Source organism: Mus musculus, chromosome 6 (genome assembly GCF_000001635.26).
Source record: "Mus musculus strain C57BL/6J chromosome 6, GRCm38.p6 C57BL/6J".
Lineage (NCBI taxonomy): Eukaryota > Metazoa > Chordata > Mammalia > Rodentia > Muridae > Mus > Mus musculus.
The window spans coordinates 105,530,751-105,554,008 of NC_000072.6; the positions used below are offsets into that span (position 1 = coordinate 105,530,751).

Consider the following 23,258-nt stretch of genomic DNA (forward strand, 5'->3'; position numbering starts at 1 on the left):
AAGAATAATACTCAACTTCCTATAGAAATTAAAAAAAAAAAGAAAAAAAACTATAGGATAACCAAAACAATCCTATACAATAAAAGAATTTCTGGAGGTATCACCATCCAGGATTTTAAGTTGTACTACAGAGCAATAGTAATAAAAACCTCATGGTATTAGCATAAAAACAGACAGGTTGGTCAATGCAATAGAAGTCCTAGAAATAAACCTACACAACTACAGATAATTGATTTTTGACAAAGAAGCCAAAATTGTGCAGTGGGGAAAAAAGTAAAATCTTCATCAAATGGTGCTGGTCTAACTGGATGTTTTTATGTGAAAGAATGCAAATAGATCCATATCTATGACCCTGCAAAAACCACAAGTCTAAGTAAATGAAAGACCTCAACATAAAACTGGATACCCAAAATACAATAGAGAAAATGTTGAATAGCCTTGAACACATTGGTATAGGAGATAACTTCCTAAAGAGAATATGAAAATTTCAGAAATAAAGGCAACAACTAATAAATTGCACCTCATGAAATTGAAAAGGCTCCGTAAGGCAAAGGACACTGTGAATAGAACAAAATGGCAGACTACATAACAGGAAGATATCTTTATCAAACCTACATCTGATGGGGGACTGGTATCCTCAAGAAATTATATAAAGATCTCAAGAAATTAGACACCAACCAACCAACCAAATAACCCACTTAAAAAAGTAAAGTATATGGGGGTGACATTCAGCTGGTGGTTTGGGGTTACATACCTTCCACCCTAGACCATGGCCAAGTTCATCCGTAACTTCACAGAGAAGGCACCATTGATGGTGGCCGCTGCTGTGACTTACTCAAAGCCTCGATTGGCCACATTTTGGCACTACATCAAGGTTAAGCTGGTTCCCCCAACCCCTGGTGAAATCCCTACAGCTATTCAAAGTGTGAAACAAATCATATAAAGTGTTAAAACTGGTAGCTTCAAACACCTTAGAGTTAAGAAAGCTGTGCTGAATGGTTTGGTGGCCACTGAGGTGTGGATGTGGTTTTATATCAGAGAGATCATGGGCAAATGTGGCATTGTTGGCTATGATGTTTGAAGACCAATCTTTAACTTCTGATTTGAGTTCTTTTTTGAATGTTCTTGGACCATGTGTAAAGAGACTGCTATCTGAATAAAATACTAGGTGTTGAAAAATAAAAGTATAGTGCTAAACAGACAATTCTCAACATCTGAATCTCTAATAGACAAGAAGCACTTAAATGTTGACTGTCCTTAGTCATCAAGGCAATGCAAATCAAAATGACTTTGAGATTCCATCTTACATACATCAGAATGGCTAAGATCAGAATGGATGATGAGGATATAGAGCAAGGAGAGCACTATTCCATTGTTGGTGGGAATGTAAACTTGTACACCCATTTGGAAATTAATTTGGAAGTTGCTCCGAAAACAGAGTATTTCTACCTCACGATTCAACTATGTCACTCCTGGTCATATACCCAAAACTACTGCACCATACCAAAAGAAAATTTGCTCAACTGTGTTCATAGCAGCTTTATTCATAATAGCCAGAAACTGGAAACAACTTATGCATTCCTCAACAAAGAACAGATAAAAAGTGGGGTACATTTCCACAATGGAATACTACACAGCTATTGAAACTTTAAAGACATCATGAAATATGCAGGCAAATAGATGGAACTAGAAAATATTATCCTGATGGAGGTAACCCAGACCCAAAAGACACACATGGTATATACTCTATTATAAGTGGACATTAACCATAAAAAGACAGGATGACAATGCTCCACTGTTTGGATGTGGGTGTCTGCATCAGTCTGAGTCAGCTACTTGGTAGAGCCTCTCAGCAGGCAGACATGCTGCATTCCTCTCTGTAAGCATTACAAAGTATCATTAATAATGTTAGTGATTGGTTCTTACCGATGGGATGGGACTCAAGTTGGCCCGTTAATGGCCATTCACTCAGTTTCTGTTCCATCCCCTGTCCCTTGTGTTTCTTGTACAGGATAAATTTTAGGTAGAAAGTTCTGCAGGTATGTTGATGTCCTTACGATTGAGGTTCCTGCCTGGTTCCAAACAGTGGATGGAGCTTGGGAACTCTTATGGAAAAACATGAAAAATTGTGGGCCCTGAAGGAGATAGGAACTCCACAGGAAGACCAACAGAGTCCACTAACCTGCACCCATTTGGGGAGCTCTCACTGAACCACCAACCTAAGTACATACACTGGGTAGGCCTAGGTTTACTCACAAATATGTAGCAGATCTGCAGCTAGGTCATCATGTAGGTCCCAAACAACTGGAGTGGGAGCTATCCCAAAAGCTCTTGCCTGTCTGTGGAATATGTTCTTATAGATGGATTGCCTTATCTGGTCTTCATAGGAGAGGAGGCATCTAGCCTTTCAGACTGATATGCTGGTGTGGGAGGTGAGAGGATGGGGTAGGGGGTGGAAACACCAGAGACGATGCTCAGAGGAGAAGGAGAGGCAGGATGTAAAGTCAATCAGTACAAAATTTTAATAATTATTAATGTTGATGCAATAGTACTACAAAGAACAAACAAACAAAAACCGGATAGCCATTGTACTGGCTAGTTTTGGGTCAACTTGACACAGCTGGAGTTATCACAGAGAAAGGAGCTTCAGTTGAGGAAATGCCTCCATGAGATCCAACTGTAAGGCATTTTCTCAATTAGTGATCAAGGGGAGAGGTCCCCTTGTGGGTGGGACCATCTCTGGGCTGGTAATCTTGGTTCTATAAGAGAGCAGGCTGAGCAAGCCAGGGGAGGCAAGCCAGTAAAGAACATCCCTCCATGGCTTCTGCATCAGCTCCTGCTTCCTGACCTGTTTGAGTTCCAGTCCTGACTTCCTTGGTGATGAACAGCAGTATGGAAGTGTAAGCCGAATAAACCCTTTCCTCCCCAATTTGCTTCTTGGTCATGATGTTTGTGCAGCAATAAAAACCCTGATTAAGACAGCCATGTTACAATCCTCAGACTCAAAGAAACCAAAAATGGGTAATTTTTAAAGACTCTTCCTTTTTTTTTTTTCTAGAATGCTGTCCTAGGTTCTGTGTTTTCAGATTTTATAATTTTCCTCTTTAGGTAGTCATGGATCATGGATCATTTTGTTTTTCTTTTGTTTCCTGTGAGGGTCTACCCTTTTTACAGTATTAAGCAATTGGAAAGATAAACTTGGCCTCAGCTACTGTTCTATTGCTCATAAATCTAACCCTCATCTTAGTCTTAGACATGGAAGGTAAATTACAGTGCATAGTTCTTGGCCAGGTTGCTGAAGTCTTTTCTATTAAATGAGTGTCCTTCATCTTACATCTCAGAGTACCTAGCCTCTAAATTACCATAGCACATGAGGATCTCTTGCATGTGTTACTCCAAAATCTTTCCTTTCTTTACCTTCAATTCTACTCCTTTATGGCAGCATGTACAGAGCTGCACCTCTTTTGAAACTCCCTTACTCTAACATCCTACCTCTTTCCTCTCATGAACAGAACAGAAATGTTAGCAGCAATGGTAATGATGTGATATTATAAAAGACAAAAATACAAGGTTGTTCTTTAAGATTTCAGCTTGATATACAGGGTGGAGGTGGTGTCAGAAATGGAAAAGAAGCTAAAGAAAGAGAGAAAAGGAACTGAGGAGTACAAATATCTTCCTTTTCCTTTCAGTAATGTGAGGCTATTCTCTTTCATAAAACCACATTTCCCCTCTCAATCCAATTCTCTGGCTTTATAGTTAGTAGAAATTCAACCATTTTCTAGCGATAGACTGTCTGTCAGTCTTAATTTCAGTGATGCTGTGAGTTTTCTGTGTCTTAATAGCTATTTCAGAGGGAGGCTGTAGAGCCTGCCTCGGGGATGATGGGCCAGATGCCATCTTAAAGAGAAGCCAGTGCTTTAGTTATAAACACACAGTATGCAATTGTGGTGCCAGAAGATAACATCACTGTTGATTCCCTCATTCTGTGTTGATAGGAACTATTGCAGATCTGTTTTTTTTGTTTGTTTGTTTGTTTTTTGGTATTTTTTGCAGATGAGGAGAGGGAAGCAATCACTGGAGGAATAGAGAAGCAGTAATGCTAATTCTACTACTATTAAGTAGTGCTAATTCCTTAATTCTTGATAAAAATTCCTGATTTAAGAGTAGGCTGTAAATAACTTTGCTATTTATTTTTGTTTTCTATTGTTTTTCCTTTTAAAAGGAAAAGAATGAAATGCATTTTTTTCTTCTCATATAGCATATCCTGATTATGGCTCCCTCCCCCACCTCTACGAGCTGATTTCATCTCCCAACTCTCATCTGTCCTGTCTCTCATTTAAAAATCAAAGCCTTCTAAGGGATAATTAAAAGATTACAAAATAAGGTAAAACAAAAAGTAGCAATCAGAATTAATCAAAACAAACAATCAGAAAGGAAGGAATCAAAGAAAAGAAATAGAGACACTCATTAACACACCCAGGAATCCCATAAAAACACTAAGCTGGCATAATGTATACACAAAGGACATGTAGGGGTAGAAAAAAAGAAAAGCATATGCATTGTGTGCGTGTGTGTGTGTGTGTGTGTGTGTGTGTGTGTGTGTGTGTGTGTGAGTGAAAATAAAAATAAGATTTTTTTTTTTTTAAGGAATAACCCTAATGTGCCATAAGACAAGGAACCTCCAAAGAAGCTACTGAGTTCATTTTTATTTTGGTCATCTACTAGCATGTAGCCTACCGGTAAGAGTAACTTGTTTCCACCATGAGACACTCTTGAAAACAACTGAATTTATATTTGCAGTGATTAACAATTAGAAGTTGCTTTTGGGTTAGAGTTAAGGTACACGTGTCTACTTCTTTCAGCTCTCATGTCTCAACTGGTGAAGACACATGTAGGCACTGTGAAAGCTGCCTCAGTCGCTGTGAATTCTGCTTGTGCTAATTTAGACAGCCTTATTACTGTGATGTCTTCCATTTCCTCTGGCTTATACTGTTCCTACCTTTTCTTCTATGGAGTTCCCTGAGCTCTGAGGAAAGGGATTTGATGAAACATCCCATTTAGCACTGAGTATTCCACAGTCTCTTACTCTCTACACAGTGTGTGGCTGTTGTCTCTGTATTTATTCCAGTCTGCTGCTGGAATAAGCATCTCTGATGATGGCTGAGTTAGGCACTGATCTATGAGTATATCAGAATGGCATTAGAAGTCACTTTATTTCTGTGGCATTTGGCTTTGGCTTTGGCTTTGGCTTTGGCTTTGGCTTTGGCTTTGGCTTTGGCTTTGGCTTTGGTTTTGGTTGTGGTTGTGGTTGTGGTTGTGGTTGTGGTTGTGGTTTTGGTTTTGGTTTTGGTTTTGGTTTTGGTTTTGGTTTTGGTTTTGGTTTTGGCTTTGGTTTTGGTTGTGGTTTTGGTTTTGGTTTTGGTAGCACTAGGTTGGATTATTTTGGCTTGGGTTTTCTGTCACCCAGGTAGTGTTTGTGAGTTCCATCTTATGGATTGGACACTAAGTCAAACCAGATATTGATTGGTTACTCATACAAGCTGGATGTCACCATGTCCCTCACATACCTTACAGGAAGGTCACCACAGCCACTGTGGCTGGCTTGGTATTTGCATATGACTTTTGGTATCATGCAGAGTATCTTTCCCTACCAATGACACTAATGTAGGAGTTAAGGCTTTTTTTTAGGTACCAGGTTGACCTCTCCATGTTCAATGACTTGTGTAGGTGTTATCTTCAGTAGTGGGGCTTTCCCATTAATTTGTGAAGAACAACCTCTTATTTTTGCACAGCCTCATTTGTCTGGGTTTTCCTGTAGAACACCTTTGGCCAAAAACTCAATTAGATATACACAATTCCCAACATGGGAAGCTTTGTTTGGTGACAAGAAATGTTTAGTTGGGACTGTGTTTTATAAATTATTTGGCCATTTCATTTAGATCACTGTTTTATGTGTATATATTTCATGAAACTCTATACTACTAGGTTTCCATATAACCCTTCCTGTATTCCTTACTTTTAGCTGTCTCTCTACATATTACTTCACTGTCTCTACATTATCCTCATGTTCTAGTACCCCTAATCCACCTTAGTCTATTCTATATCATTTCCCTAGGGAGATCTACTCTCTATCAATCTCTCTCTATACTTAACCTTGGTGGTTCTGCAGATTGCAGCTTGGCTATCTTTGACTTAACAGCTAATATAAAGTGTAAGCAAATACATACAATATTTGTCTTTTTGGGTCTGCGTTACCTAACACAGAGTAATTTTCTTCCATGTTCCATCTATTTAACTGTGAATATCATGATTTCTTTCTTTTTTAACAGCTAAGTAATACTCAAATATGTACACATTTCCTTTAACCATTCTTCTGTTGAGACCCATCTAGGTTGTTCCAAATTTCATAACTATTAGGAATAGTACAGCAACAAACATGGTTGAGCAAGTGTCTCTGTGGTAGGATGACATGATGTTTGGGTATATCTTGAAGTAAATTGATTTTCATCGTTCTGAGGAATGGCCACACTGATTTGCATACTGCCTGTTTAAGTTGGTGGCACTGCTAAAAATGAATGAATGTTCCTTGCTTCACATCCATACCAGCATCAGCTCTCACTTGTTTTATTGATCTTAGCCATTATGGCAAATAGAAGTTGATGTTTCCAAAGAGTTTTGACTTACATTTCCCTGATAACTCCATGTATTTTCACAATATATCATAAAATTAGATGATAAAAGTTCATACTACCACTAGGAAGAAGAATAAATTTTTGTAAATCATTACAACTTCAAAATATTTTATTTTATTTTATTTTAAAATCATCTTCCTAAATCTTAATGGGTTCCCATGGCATTGTTCTAAAACTATGTTATTCATCAATTTCAAAGGACAAAATTATAATACACTAATTTTTCACAGGCATTACTTTCATGGATATACATTGAATAGATTCATCTGTAATAAGCAAACATAATGTTAATGGAATTATCTAATCATATTTTGAAAAATGTTAGAATATTAAGGGAGTGACTCATTTGCCTAAATATTATACAGTTTTGAAATATGTTATTCTTTCTCCCACTGAAGAATTTTGGCTGAAACTAGAATTTTGATGTACAAACCATATGACTATCACTTCCAGTGTTTGTGACAGTTACTCCTATATGGCTAGAAAATTAGAAATACATTTGTCCTTCTCAGCCTTCCATGGCTTTGGCTCTATTAAAGTCTCTACAACTATGCTCACCTGAATAAGATTTTCATAATATTGGACCTGCTGATTTTCCATAATGGAGTAAAGACGGGTTTATACATCCCACCTTTCTCCTAGGATCTATGTTCAGTTAGATGTTCCTAGAGAAGGGAGAGACCTGTTGTAGCCTGTGTAGCCACTAGAAAGTTGTCTATGAATTCTGTAAATCACCCTTCATCCATGCTCTGTAAGCAATTTGAATGTCATTAATTTGATCACATAAAAAATAAGATGTATAAAAATGTAGGAGAGGCCCATTGAGAAGAAGGGGGTCCACTTAAATGACATGAAGACACGCAATGGTGATGTAGGAAGAATGTAATCAAAATGCAGCATACACCTTTATGAAAAGGATATCAGAGGGCCATTATTATGCATGGCTCACATATTTTGATGAAAACTTGGAAATTTGTTCTTACAGATAATATTTCTAAAAAATTCTCCATCTAGGTATTGTTTTCTATCAGAATCATTATGTTCCTAAGACAATTACAAAATAGAAAATAACTGCTGAATAGAAGAGCGAAGAATTTCCAGGCTATAGTAATTAAGTGAAGATCTATCAGATCACTGTCAACTGCCCACCTTACGGAACTTGACTTATTCATCTACCAAATCAAGCTATTCCCGTAGTCCTATGAACAGGTTCTTGAAAGCTCAAATGAAGTATGGATGTGAATGTGATTTATTATATATGGACATAACTCATGAACACAAAAGCAAAGGTTGTCTCCATGTCAGCACTATATTATTGGAAGTTTTCAACAATTCTGTTAGTTTGCTGAAAACCAAATAATCAACAGGGAACTTATTAAAGGCTATATGAAAGATAAATGTTGAGCACACAAAATAAAATAAAGAAATATTTACCAGCTTTTTCCACCTTTCAATAAAATACATTAGTGTGTAATATACAAGTGTGTTAGAATTTTTTTTTCTGAAATTGTAAACCTAAATGCTACCATTTTACATTATATATGTTCATTAATCTAATAGAATGTTTCAGGTGACAGTTACACCTTGGTAATTTTTTCTACTGATATCCATGCATCACATTTCACTCTTTCAACACCATACTAATGGCTTGTAGACTTTTATTCAGGTTCTTCCTAATTAAGCATATTTGTAATAGTTATACTTTTTATTAACAAATCCTTCTTGAATCAGACTTTAGGCTGATAGTTGTTTCTTAATTGCTCAATTCTTTTTTTTTTTTAATTTAATTGGCTTTAGATGGCAGAACAGATGGCTTGTGAATCCATTGGTGTTGTATCTGTGTGATAATATACTTTGGTCCTGCCTAATGGGCTGACTCTTCTCTATTTTCTCATTAAACATGACTCTTAGTTTCCTGATCTTTTTTTTTTTTTCTTTTACCTATGTCAACTGTAATGTAAAATGATCATGATTTCTTTCTGGTTGAAATCTAATAGTATTTTAAATCCAATATATTTACATCCATTTTAAGGTAATGGTCAAATTGTAATATTAACTCTAAATAGAGCAATCCCCTCTCTGCCAACATGATGACATTACTTTCCTTGCATATTTTGATAAGCTCCTACTAAATGTTATATTCTTAGCATAAGTCATGGGTGCAAGCAATCTGTATATGTGGTCTTCTGCTCTCAATTGTTCTAGACTAGTAATAAAACTATAACTGCAGATGAATTCCAATAACGAAAATGAAGACATCTAAATAATAATAGCAGGTTTCTGAGAACTTTTGGGGGGAAGCAGCATTGAAAGTGATATTTAAATGATCAGAATGAATGAATAAATAGAGTGGATGATTGGAAGGAGTGTTCAGCCACAGAGGACTTAAAAGAAGCAACAATGTATATAATGCGAGATTTGAGTAAGTGAAAGAAGGCAAGAGCAAGAGAGGCTGAGGCAGAATGGCATGGGAAGAAATGTGTGAAGTGATTCCACCAAAAGAACAAAGAAAAGGTCGTTTCTAGATAATTGAGTGAATACTACTCACAAGAGGATCAAAGGGGTCACATTGTCATATGGCTTTATGAGAAGTTAACTTGTTTAAATTCACCATCTAAATAGAGCTCAGTTGACAGTTTCTACCACTACAAAGACAAGAAAATGTTGAGTAAATACTAAATGATCCTCTAAAAGTTAAAACAGAAAATAGTATCAATAAGGGTGAGTAAAGAAGAATCTTCAGTCATATGAGGAAAAGCAACCCCACAAAGGCATTCCAAGAACTAAGTCAAAGTAGCTACCAGGCAGTAGACTTTAGTCTGCCTGAGTTCAGACAATGAAGTTTGCATACATGCATATGACTCAGGGACAGTGGAAGCCCTGCTTCTTAGTAACACAGCCCGCAATTATTCTACTATCTGGTAAAACAAACTATATATTAAAGAATGTAACATTTATTTATCATCATCATTAGGATGGTACAGTAAAAGGTCAAATAGAAAGATGGAAATTTAATTTACATATTGAATCAAAGACAGCCAATAATATTCAAAATTCAAGATATCAGTGGAGGATGGATAGAAAACCTGGACACTTAGTTCCACCCAGTTATAATGAAACATGCCTCCTCTCTGGTATTAAAAGAATCCCTTTAGACAACGCCTTTGCCCATTTACCTGCTCATTGTTGGTCTAGAAACACAGAAGAGCCATCCCTATTCCTCCTGAGAAGGAGGTATCTGTGAAGGCTAAAGAGAATATAGTAGGCCTAACTGCACTGAGTAGTTCAGATCTGTTTCCACTCCTAGTTCTAACTTTTGACATCTTCTCTTACCTACTCATGAAAAAGAAATGCTATACTTTTCAAGTGTCGATACCTGAAAGAGAGGAAGGGACAGCTATTTTGCCATATTTTCTTGGGATTTACAGCCTACGAAGATATGTCAGTGATTCAACATAATGTCATACAACACAGCAAGATCATAAATATTTCAAACTGAATAAAGAAACATGATTAGCAGTCCCAGTTCTCAGGGAATATACAGTAGGGAGTAGAATTACCTGATGTATTTTAACAAAGCAGTAATAAAATCTCATGAAACAATTGTAATCCTATTGAAAACAACCAAAAAGAAGGGGGGGAAAAGAAAAACAAAACATGAATCTCAACAAAGAAGTAGTTGATGGTTAGAAAAAAATAAGTGAATGAAATTTCAAAATGCAAAATAACTAAAATAAAAACATTGAGGGATTTAATACCCATATGGAAATACACAGAAAACTGACCAAAAATCCCAAACAAAAAATAGACTAGAGACAAGGCTATGTTCAAGCTAAGAAAATAGACTGAAAATAAATGAACTGAAAAGAGAAGAAAATGGCAAACCAAATTACACACTTTTATATTTTCATTTACAGTATATTGTTGAAGCCAGCAAAATTATGCAAATGGAGAAAAATAAGACATTTCTAGTAAAGTTTTGTTTTTATTTAATGGATGGGGAGGAAGAGAAGAGAAGGTAGAGAGGTGTAGCTATCAATATGGTTCCTCATGGTAGTGGAAATATTTTGGATATGGGAATGTTCTTTATCAAATGTGGATGTTTTAATTTGAAGTTGTAGTTTATAAGCAGTTACTATTGGGAAAAATGGAATAAAATATATAAGCATCTTTATATTATTTCTTACAAGTATATGTGAACTTACACCTATTTATAAAAAGGTTTATAAAATATACTGATTCCAAATTGACATACAGATTCACTACAACCTCTACCCAAATCTCCAAGGCAATTTTTTTTTCAGAATGAGAAAATTCAACCTAGAATTCATATGGACTATCAAGAGAGCCAGAATAGATAAAGTAATCTTGAAATAGAACAAAGTTGGGAAAATAACACTGATTCTAAACTTAATATAAAACTACAAAACTCAAAGTACACAGAACAAAATTGCATTATGGAAGGAGAGCCCAGAAAGCTACTTCCATGTTTATGAACATCTGCTTTTTGAAACGCCTGAGGGAGAAAAGCCACAGAAAGTTAGGCACAACACTCACTTCCCAAACTATCATGAGCCAGCAGTCTAAACATTTGTGGGAATAGGATTGGTATTGTATATGGCTATAGTATCAGTGTCATTGGTAACTAGTAATATTGAGTTAATAGAACCTAGTTAATGTTAATGCCGCCTCCGTTTCTTTTTTGTGTTTGTTTTGAGAATTCCTATATAATGTGTTTTCATCAAATCCAACCTTGATCTCTCTCCTCTATATTCCCTCTTCTATCCAGCCATCACTTTTCCAATTTCTTGTGGTCTCTTTTGTAACAACCACTGAGTCCACATTGTGTGATTGCATGTGTTTAGGAAAAACTAATAGTGTATGGGCAACCTCCCATAACTCTGAAGAAAACTGGTCCTTTCTCCTCCAGCAGTTTTCAATTTTTATGGAAAAAATTCTCCTTAAGAAAACAATCAAGTGCCGGGCAGTGGTGGTGCACGCCTTTAATCCCAGCACTCGGAAGGCAGAGACAGGCAGATTTCTGAGTTCAAGGCCAGCCTGGTCTACAAAGTGAGTTCCAGGACGGCCAGGACTATACAGAGAAACCCTGTCTTGACAAAAACAAAAGAAACAACAAACAAACAAACAAACAAAAAACAAAAAAAAAAGAGAGAGAGAGAGAAAACAATCATGTTATGGCCAGGAACCCCAGAATATTTGCTAAAATTATTTCTCTTTGTTTTTACATAGAACAAATAACTTGAATGATCACTTATAACATGCTCAATATTTAATGTATCACTTACTCCACAACCTAGATTATTGTTACCACTGCTGTGTCTAAACTTGTAATTTCAACATAATTATTTGATGTAATCAATAGCAATGTGTGTAATATTTAAGCGCTTAATACAAGTGATGAATGTTTCGTGTTGAGGTATATGTTTTCTACTTATGTGTAAAAGCTTAAATATTTTAGGATATTTAAGTTTGGTTTTAAGTTAGTGTTTTAGATTTAGTAGCTATTAAATGCTTTATATTTTAAATTATTTTACTTATTTACATCTCAAATGTTTCACCCCCTCCTGGTACTCCCTCAAAGAGTTCTTCCCCACATCCACCTCCCTATTACCTCTGAGAGTATCCTCAGGGTATCCCCCACCCTTAAGTATCAAGAATCTACAAGATTAGGTACATCCTCTCCCAAGGAGGACAGGCAAGGCAGCCTTTCTGCTATGTTGGGGGCCTCAGACCAGGCCACATATGCTTTTTGGTTTTTGAATCAGCCCTGAGAGCTCCCAGGGATGCAGGTTACCTAGTAAATATTTGAAAAGAACAGTCCATTCTTTATCAGTTAGTGACAGAAATAAATATGCCTAGTGAATAGTAGAATCGGAACGTTTGAAAGCTAATAATGTACAAAGAAACGAATTCAAAACCACAGTGGCCTTTCCAAAATTACAACATATATATGTATATAAAAATATTTCCATCACATGAAATATAAAAGGGAACAGATAAGACCTGATGTTAGTTTATGTTGCTGGCAGTATACTTCATGTTGATCTGCTCTTTATATAATGTACCTGAGCTAAATACATTCCATTCTTATTTTATTGGGTAGAAATTCTATGCAACAACAGACTTGGGTTTATATATAACTCTGTAGGCTGTGTTAGAGGGGTAATAAGTGTGCTACCTGCCTCATTCTTAAGTGAGTTATTTTAAAGGTTTTATTTTCTACCCCATAGTAACTTCATTACAGTCCATCAATATAAGCCTTTAATGTACACAAACACAGGGGGCTGTAAGATTCCTACTTTAACTTACGTGGACATTTGACACTTTTAGAAATTACGTATTCCTGTTTATTTTGGAGTAAAGTTCTTTTCCCCAAATTCTAGTTTCCCTTTGCAGAAAAACACTCTCTTCTATCTGCATTTTTCAATGGCAATTCTCATCAAAAACTCTTAAATCAGACTATAGATTAGACCTGATATCCATGAAAACTAGAACAATCATGCACCAATAATTAGCATCCTCTCTTGAGTGTGTAGCATCCTCTTAGAGTCTCATCTACTTTTATCTAATCCCACATCAGTAGCTTTTAGAAGCCTTTGCCTAATGAAAGATTTTATCATAACTCCATCAAAATGGACTGTGAGAAAGTTACTATTTTCCTTTCACATCCTACAAAGCATTTTACTTTCCATCATTTAAAAAAGGGATCTTCTGGCTGGAGAGATAGCTCAGCGGTTAAGAGCACTGACTGCTGTTCCAAAAGTCCTGAGTTCAAATCCCAGCAACCACAAGGTGCCTTATAACCATCTGTACCATCAGTAATGAGATCTGACACACTCTTCTGGTGTGTCTGAAGACAGCAGTGTACTTAGATATAATAATAAAAAATAATGATAAAAAAATCTTTAAAAAAAGGGGGGGGATCTTCTGCTTTGTTCTTTAATACTTGTGCAATGATGACCCTTAGCTACAGGCCATACTATCAGTAGCTGAGGACAAAGTGAAACTTTAAGTAAATGTCTCAGGTAGGTATTGACTGCTTGTAATACTAGTTATTCTGTCCTTTATTGACGAGCTTTACCAAGAACTAAATATCTTTAAAAAAGCATTTTGTATGGAAGATTTCACTTACATGTACCATCTCCTGAAAATCTACTAGCATTATTGTGTTTCTAGTTTAATGTTTTAATTTTAATAACTTTAATTATATTCCATATTCTTAATAAATACATAATCAACTCCAGAACAGGGTAAATGAATATCCAGGTATTAAAGTAGGGAAAAACTAATTAAAGTAGGTCATATTTTAAAGAACTGGTTATAATCCAATTTCTAGATAACAATCTTTAATCTTATGATCATTTTTCCTTCTGCTATTGCTTTAAGATTCACTACTATTGTGGGATATTGTAACTAACTATAACAGTAAATTAAAGCACAACCAATGGGTTTTGGGAATCTTTTATTACCCCATAGTGAATATAAAAATTATAGAAACAAAACATAACAAATAAAATGCAAGTTACCATATTACTTATTTTGTTGTGCCAATAAGTTTTATGACATCAAGAATTAAGCTTTCAGAGTTACATTGGTAATATGTTGAAGTATCCAAAAATTTTAAAAATCTGATTATATAACAGATGGATCTCATTATTTTTTTAAATTATAGATAAATTTATTTTGTTTCTCCCTGTGGAGATTTTTGAGTATTTAATTAAAGGCCTCATTGCCCCATCATTAAATTCAAAGAAGCATATCTAATGTGAATACTTAAATGTAATGTCACTCATTAGTCTTTAATGAAGAGAATCTTATTCTTTCTCTAGAAAACAGCTGTAAAAATAGTATCTGTCACCTAAAAAATTATATGTTCCTGATTATTAATATGCATTTAATAATGTGCACTTTGAAATGGGTCTTAGTACCAGCTGCTCTACATACTCATTTCTGACTGGCTTCCCATGTTGAAAGGTTGTGTGACATTAGAAAGCCTGCAACCCTCAGGGTACACAGTGTTGGGGTGTTCCTATCTACCTGTTCGCAGATTTGGACTGAAGCCATTCGGGTTTTTAGAACACCAGTCTCTTTACAAGTTAATCAAAATTTTCATGCCTTAGTGATAAAAATCTGTCATTAGACAGTAAAAATTCACCTGGAGCTCTTTTTCTGTGTTCTAGTCAACAAGAAAATTGAAATGCTTTTCCCTAATGCTGGAAAGCTGCAACCCAGAATATAGGACAGCAAGGGAGTGTAATAAATTCACTAACATGTACACCATCATCTATATCCCTTCTAACCAGGTATCTTATAATTTTATCTCTATATACTGAGATTCTATACTTTATGTGTCTGGCCACTAGCCTCTGGTGACTTTTCAATCCACTGTTGTTGTTGTTGTTGTTGTTGTTGTCTTTCAGGACAATAAAAGTACTAGTATGTTCTACTGATGCACAGCTAATATATCGACATGAAAAGATGAAAATGTGATGTAAATGCCTCATAAACCGACCAGCTAGTTGATTTGCAGCCTCTCCAGAGTGTAGCAGCCATTGTTGGACTACCCAGCACATATTATGTAGGCCAATCTAGTAGATCTAGTTGGCATATATCACCATATTTTTCCCTAGTGGCCTTGATTATCACAGGACCCACTCTCAGGTCTGCATCTGGTGCAAAATCCCCTGATATCAATCAAGCTTATCCCTGTGATACTGGGGTTATACCCACCCATTCTCTGAAGCTCTTAGCTTGCAATGGCACACAACCTGATCATATGTGGTAGCCGTGAAGAAGCTGTGCAAGATGTTGTTCATATTCTACAGCTCTATCATCATGGATATGAGCAGGACAGACACAAACATCATTCCTTCATGTGCCCTGACAAAGCTAGAGAATTATTCTCCCTCACCCCCCTGTGTGTGTGTGTGTGTGTGTGTGTGTGTGTGTGTGTGTTTCCTACAGTCAGAGGACCATATATACTAGACCCAAAGTCCTAAAAATAGTTGTGTTTGTTCTTTGGGACTTAGAGAGGCTATGTCTGGATACAAAATGGTTTGAAAATGGCTACCAGTGTCACAAGCCCAAGGAGCACATATATCATTCTATAGGACCTCTAAAACATTCTGTGTGTACTCCACAGACCCCAGTCTATAAATATCAGTGACACAGACTGTTTTAGTTAGGGCTTTACTGCTGTGAACAATCACTATGACAAAATCACCTCTTATAAGAACAATATTTAATTGGGACTGGCTTACAGGTTCAGAGGTTAAGTCGATTATCATCAAGGCAGGAGCATGGCAGGACTAGGCAGGCATGGTGCAGGAGATGCTGAGAGCTTTACATCTTCATCTGAAAGCTGCTAGGAGAAAACTGGCTTCCAGGCAGCTAGGACAATGGTCTTAAAGCCCATGCACACAGTGATACACTTCCTCCAGCAAGGTCACACCTACTCCAGCAAGGCCACACCTCCTAATAGTGCCACTCCTTGAGCCAAGCACATTCAAATTGCAACACAGACCCAGAATGTTATTTATGATTTATCACAAAGACTCAGAGAAAACCCCAATCCATCCTGTAATAATATAATTAGACTCTCATTGGCTTCCATCAACATATGCCATCAGTACCCAATTCTCTACTATCTGGATACATAAATATTTTTAAAAGTTTTCCACCCCATCCTTGGGTCCTAACAGTCTAAGTTATTGAAGCACTCAGAGACACTGTTGGAATTAATCATACCAAAACAATCATAATGAGATTGTACTTCTAAATTAACTTTTCATCTGTAATATGTATCAAAGGAACTACCTAACTATTACTATATCTCCCATTTTAAAAAATAAACATCATTTTCTATCATTGTTACTCTATGCAATTGGAGGAAGTGACTACTATATGGGGGAAACCAATGATGGGACACAAGAAATTACAGAAACAAGAGCTCTGAAGCCTGATCATACCTCTAGAGAAATAGATCTGAGTGTGAACGGAATTCATGAAACACCTAACAAAAGAACTCAGAATAACAAGACTAAGAAGACACAAGATAATGCCAGAGAATAGAGAAAGAAGACATGCTATGAATGTGAAACTTACATAGAAATCCTAAAACCTAACCAGTCAGAGTCTGTATATTCCATCAGTAAAATTCAAAGTGTGGTGGAGAGTTTTCCCAAGATGCTAGAATAAGCATTGTAGCTATGAACCCAGAGCTACAAGATATTGATATATTTTACTCCCAATATCACAGGAGAAGTCTGGATGATAGCAGAGGATTTTATAACAAGTTGCAGACCTGATACCTCAGGCACTAGAAAAAATACAATATTTTTATGATATTATAACAAATTTATAATCTTATAATAATTTTATAATCTTATAGTTGATTCCAGATCCAATCAATTTAAAAACCAATAGTAAGCATCAGAGTCTGAGGAGAGTTATTTCTGTTTTTGAATGATTTTGGCTGCTATCCTGGGACTGTAGGATATAGACACAGATGCATTCTCAGAGCAAGCCTGATACTGAAAGGAAATTAAATAAAATAAAAGGTTTAAACTAAAAAGGCCTAGGACTGAGACTGCAAAGAAAACAAGCCTGGGCGTGCCCGAGTACATCTTGAAGCTAAGTCACCCGGTTGTAAAGCTAAGGGAAGGAATGCAGGAACTGGTTCTAACTATCTTAGTTGACTCATTGACCCTCTGGCAGCCCAGCACCTCCTGCCAGCCCCCCTTTCTATAGAGAGCATAGTCAAAAGCTGAAACATTAGCCAGATGCATTGTCGACTCAGATAAGCCCCCAGCTTTAGAATCCTTATACGCCCTGGCCTGCACGTGCTACTCTGCTGACTCATAATCATGTCGCTGATGTTTAAGTGGGCCAATCATATGTAACCGCGCCAATTCTTCCTAGCCCCTAAACCCTACCCTATAAAAACCCCAAGTATTTGAGTCTCAGGGTCTATTCCTCTGTCTCCTGTGTGAGATACTATCGACCCGGAGCTCCGCCATTAAAGCTACCTCGGGCTTTTGCAACAAGAAGGTCTCTCGTGTTTCTTTGGGTAACTCTGCATCTCGAGACTTGAGTAGGGAGCTCCTTTTTGGGTCCTACAATACTAAGATTTTGGTAGTCAAAACCACAGTCCCAAGACTTTAGACTAAAGTCAAGATGAATGTAGTTGGTAATTGTGTGTAGGGTTAAATGTAGTCACCTTTATGGAATTTTTCCCAGTGTTTTGGAATTTGCCCATTCCAGTGAGCCTGTATATGAGTAACTGTATACATGCAGCTGAAATCCCATGAACACAGTTAGGAGAAAGCTTTTATTATGACTGTCAGGTAAACACAGATGGTTCCAAGCTCTTAGGGATTTATAGCTGTGGTTATGGACCTGTGCAATGGAGTTGATATATTTTCAGGTTCTAGATGACATAGAGATAATAGCAAACTATGGCTTTGATACCCACTTCCCTAAAGCTATTGGCTGGGGAAAAGGTCTTTGCTACCTACCGATCTAAGGAAAGACTTAAACTTGAGTGTATGGTATTTGCTCCTGAAACTGCAAGATGCTTAGGATGTCCTTTGAACCCAAAAGCAAGCACAGGCTTAATACATCAAGTAGCATCAAAGTCCTGGCCAATAGCCTTTGGGGTGAAACAGGGTATAGCAAGGGCTGTGGTGGAAGCTCTGGTTCTGGGGTTTAAGGAACAGACCACATGAGTTTCTTCTTGAACCCAAGCAGTCTCTCAGACCAGCCAGAATTCCCAGCAAGATTGAAAGCATCTGAGAACTGTAAGATGCTGTTGCAGTTTTGGGAATGAGTCTTCTACAGAGGTGGATTTGTTCTCAGTTCCTACCGTACAACTGGCTTTTTCCTTTTCAGGTCTTCTTCATGGTCAGGTACTATTACTGCTTTGCTGATTTCTAGGTTTCTCCTTCAGTCATTTTCCTCCAAGTATACCTTGTGTTAGCCTGGGTACTCTCTGTGGCTTAGAAGAAATCAAAGCACTCTATTTAGTCATTGTGGATTCTTTCTTATTGTGGATGGCCCTTGTGCTGCCTGCATTTTTATGTTAATTCTGTTTTCCCAGGAGGGGTCCTCTGGACTGATGAATAAGTCATGTACTTAAGTGACTTCTTGGGAACACACCCCCTCCCCCAATGAATAAAAGGACCAATCACTGGGTGAGTAGGTGGGACTTCCTGGTTGGACAGAGGAAGAAAGGAAACATGGGAGAGTCAGTGGTTTTTGGACAAGGATAGTGAAAGGACGAGATGTAGCTACTAGTGTCTCCCGGTTTCAATGCCAGATCCACCAGGATTCGCCACCAGAGGATTTAGACTTAATATGATTTACAAGATTAGGATTCTAGTTGTTGCACCCAGAGATTGAGTTATCATTGTTTCCTAACTAAGTTTGTGTGATATTTTCCTTCATGCAGCAGTTTGACAGCATTCCAGAGAGAAAGGTACAGAGGCAAAGGGTGGGTTGGCCAGATGTGTACCACAAAAGGCCATGGGGCTTTTGAAGCATGGAGCTTGTGTAGTAGCAACCTGCTAGAGGGAATTTAGTGAACTCGGTGGAGAGATTTTAGAGCTCTGAGTCAGAGAGTCTCCATGAGATTATAACAGGCCAGCTATTGCCTACCAGTGCATGGCCGGCCAGCTGCTGGACCAGAGAGTAGCTGGATATTGCGCTGGAACTTGCAGTACTTTTTTAATATTCCCCACAACACTTTCTCATCAATGCAACTTGTACACTGAACTTTTCTTGACATTATAGTCCATTGGCAGCAAATAACTTACTATAACTGAGAAGGGAGAATTAAGAGAAAAGAAGGTTGGTAGAAGGACTACTGAGCAACATGCAACTCTAGTTTCAGAAGACACACACTCCCATCCCCATACCCACACAAATTGCAGATTTCATGTTACTAAAATTGAATAATACATCAATGAAATAGCTTTACAGTATTTGGGGAAAACTTATGTGCATCAAAATATAACAGGAAATTAAAATATTTTTCTATATATAAAGTGTTTTACATATGCAATTATTACTGTCAAACAATTACATTGATTAAAAATCAAATAATTAGTGTGTTATAGATTTCTATTGACTGAGGATGACATAACTAATGGATTGATCATAAAGGTAAAAATAGGAAGGTACTTTATAGAGTAGGCAGTAATTCGTATTTTTATTAAAATCTTTTTTTTTCACTTGCAGCAGTGGTAGTGAGTTCAGAACTATCATTAATTCCAAGGGATTTGGCTACACTGCTGTGAAATCCTCATGTCAGCCTTCAGACATGGCTGGATTTCAGTGCTTTCAAGAATTACGAATTGGTTTCATTGATAGTAAGACTCTTTCCTATGGCAAGTTGTATGTCATAATATGCAGAGTCCAGCATGGCTTTGGTGGGACAAAGTGATGTGGCTCCTGCCCCTGGGACATGGCCAGCAAGTGTGGGTGTCCACAGGTGTTGATAGCTGCTGTGAGTGTGATGCTTATTTGCTTAATGATGTATATAGAATATATATTTTATGTTCCTCCTTCCAGGAATGTCCTCCCTGTTAACATTAATGACTAAGTGATAATCAGAGACAGCAGGAGTCTGAGAGGCAAAGGTGTGGTGGATGTCTCAGCAAATGGCTGTGGAGAAAAACCCTAAAAACATGAGTTCGAAATATAGAATTTCTCAACTCTGCAAAATAAATAAGGATACAGTGTGAATTGTATAGGGACCTTCATAGATCTAGAGGAATAAAAGTGGCTGCACTATGAACCAACTTGTCAGAAAGATGCAAAAACAGGCTGATACAAATGCAGGCAGATTCCCGAGTTCAATGTCAGTCTGGAACAGATAGAATTTAGGTCCAGGTGTGGTCAAAATGGTAATTCTAGGATAGGGTCCCACAAAGCTACCTTGTCTGTGCTTAACAGAGGCAGACAGATCTCTGAATCTTTCATAATTTTTTTAGAGTACTTTAAGGGGCTAGTGTCACAGGATACTTATTCATAGGCTTATCAAAAGGGAACCAGGAATAAATAACTGAGTATACATATATATATATATATATATATATATATTTATATTTATATATATATATATATATAAAACCTGTGCTTTTGATCAGCATGAGATGAGCTAGCAAAAAAGCTGGAACAATTCTTTAGAATTTTCACCAAGGAGAGCTAAGCGGCCTGGAGATGTCTGGAGAGCAGAAACAGCTTTCGAGAATTTTTTTTCTAACAAGATCTCTGATTTTAATTAGAAAACCCAGAGAGCAAACTCTTTCAGAATTTTTTTCTGGCTTTCTGATTTTGATTGGAAAACCCAAGAATTACCTTAGAATTTTTTTTTTTTCTAACAGGATTTTGACTTGGTCAAAAGATCCAAGGTTTTGTTTTGTTTGTTTGTTTTGTTTGTTTCTTTTTGGTTTTTGTTTTTTTTAAGCAGCTTTTCTGACTTTGGTCAGAAAAAACCTGAACCTTTCAGAAATCTTTTAGAATTCTTACTAGCAGAGAGAGCTGTCTGGAGCAGAAAGCAAGCTGGCTCAACCAGAGTGTTTTAGAATAGCAAGAAAAAGCTGACTAGAACATAGCAGAACACACACACACACACACACACACACACACACACACACACACAGAGAGAGAGAGAGAGAGAGAGAGAGAGAGAGAGAGAGAGAGAGAGAGAGAGAAAGAGAACAAGCAGTCTAGAAGTCTAGAAAGCAATCTCATACAGAAGCTAGGCCACCATCTTGGAGGGAAGATTTAACTTCTAGTTGTTTGCTTTTGTTGTTCCCAAACACGCCTTCTTAAAGAACCCCTCTCCTAGCTGAGGCTGATATAGGCAATACTCTCCATCTTCAATCAGTTTAACAATCCCAGTAGAAAGAGTCTCTTTTCCAAGATTACCAGCAAAAATATTCAGGGTTGACTCTTTTTCATTGAACTTGGAACTAATGAACTAGGATTCTGAGCAGCTAATTGGGCCATATGAATATGCAAGGACATGGAGATTTAATCAGCCCAAGCTGAACTGGAAATCAAGAATGAGCAACTAGAGATATTAAGGAAAAGTGATTGTTGCTTCCTGTTATTTTTGTTGATAGAGGTAGAACTATGTTTGTGTGGCTATCTTCTTTTGGATTTGTTGAAAGAAAATTATTTTCTTGATTTTTCTAGGGTGTAGCTTCCCCCTTTTGTTGGAGTTTTCCATCTATTATCCTTTGTAGGGCTGATTTTGTCAAAACTCAACACCCTTTCATGGTAAAAATCTTGGAAAGATCATGAATTCAAGGCCCATACCTACACATAGTAAAAGCAATATACAGCAAACCAATAGCCAACATCAAACTAAATGGAGAAAAACTTGAAGCAATCATAACAAAATCAGGGACTAGACGAGGCTGCCCACTTTCTCCCTACCTATTTAATATAGCAGCCAAAGTCCTAACCAGAGCAATTAGATAACAAAGAGAGGTCAAAGGGAAACAAATATTCTCTTTGCAGATGATATGATGGTATATTTAAGTGATCTCAAAAAATCCACTAGAGAACACCTAAATTTGATAAACAACTTCAGCAAAGTGGCTGGAAATAAAATTAACTCAAACAAATTGGTAGCCTTTATCTACTCAAAGGAATTCACAGACCGCATGAAGCTCCAGAAGAAGGAATATCACAGTGTGAATACTTCAGTCCTTCTTAGAAAGGGGATCAAAATACCCATAGAAGGAGATACAGAGACAAAATGTGGAGCAGGAACTGAAGGAAAAGCCATCCAGTGACTGTCCCACCTGGGATCCATATTATATATAGTTCCCAAACCCAGACACTATTGTAGATGTGAACAAGTGCCTGCTAACAGGAGCTTGATATAGTGTCTCCTGAGAGGCACTGCCAGTGCCTGACAAATACAGAAGTGAATGCTCACAGCCATCCATTGGACTGAGCACAGGGTCCCTAATCAAGGAGCTAGAGAAAGGACCCAAGGAGCTGAAGGGGTTTGCAGCCCCATGGGAAGAACAACAATATGAACCAAACAATATCCCCAGAGCTCCCAGGGACTTAACCACCAACCAAAGAGTACACATGGAGGGACTCAAGGCTCCAGCCCCGTATGTAGCAGAGGATGACCATGTGGGATATCAATGAAAGGAGAGACCGTTGGTCTTGAGAAGGCTCAATGCCCCAGTGTAGAGGAATGCCAAGAAAAGTGTAGAGGAATGCCAGGAAAAGGAGGCAGGAGTGGGTGGGTTAGTGAGCAGGGGGAGAGCAAAGGTGACAGGTCAGTTTTCATAGGGGAAATGAGGAAAGGGGATAACATCTGAATGAAAATGAAGAAAACATCTAATAATAAAAAAATAAAGAAAAAAGGGGAAAAAAGAATTTTGGGAAACAATATCCTTCACAATAGTCACAAATAATATAAAATATCTTGGTGTGACTTTAACTAAGTAAGGGAAAGATCTGTACCACAATAACTTCAAGTCCCTGAAGAAAGAAACAGAAGATTTCAGAAGATGG

At 37.2% G+C, this 23,258-nt stretch overlaps 1 pseudogene; it reads left to right on the forward strand.

Annotated features, from left to right (window-relative positions):
• Positions 718-1,178, forward strand: Gm4602 (predicted gene 4602; annotated as a pseudogene).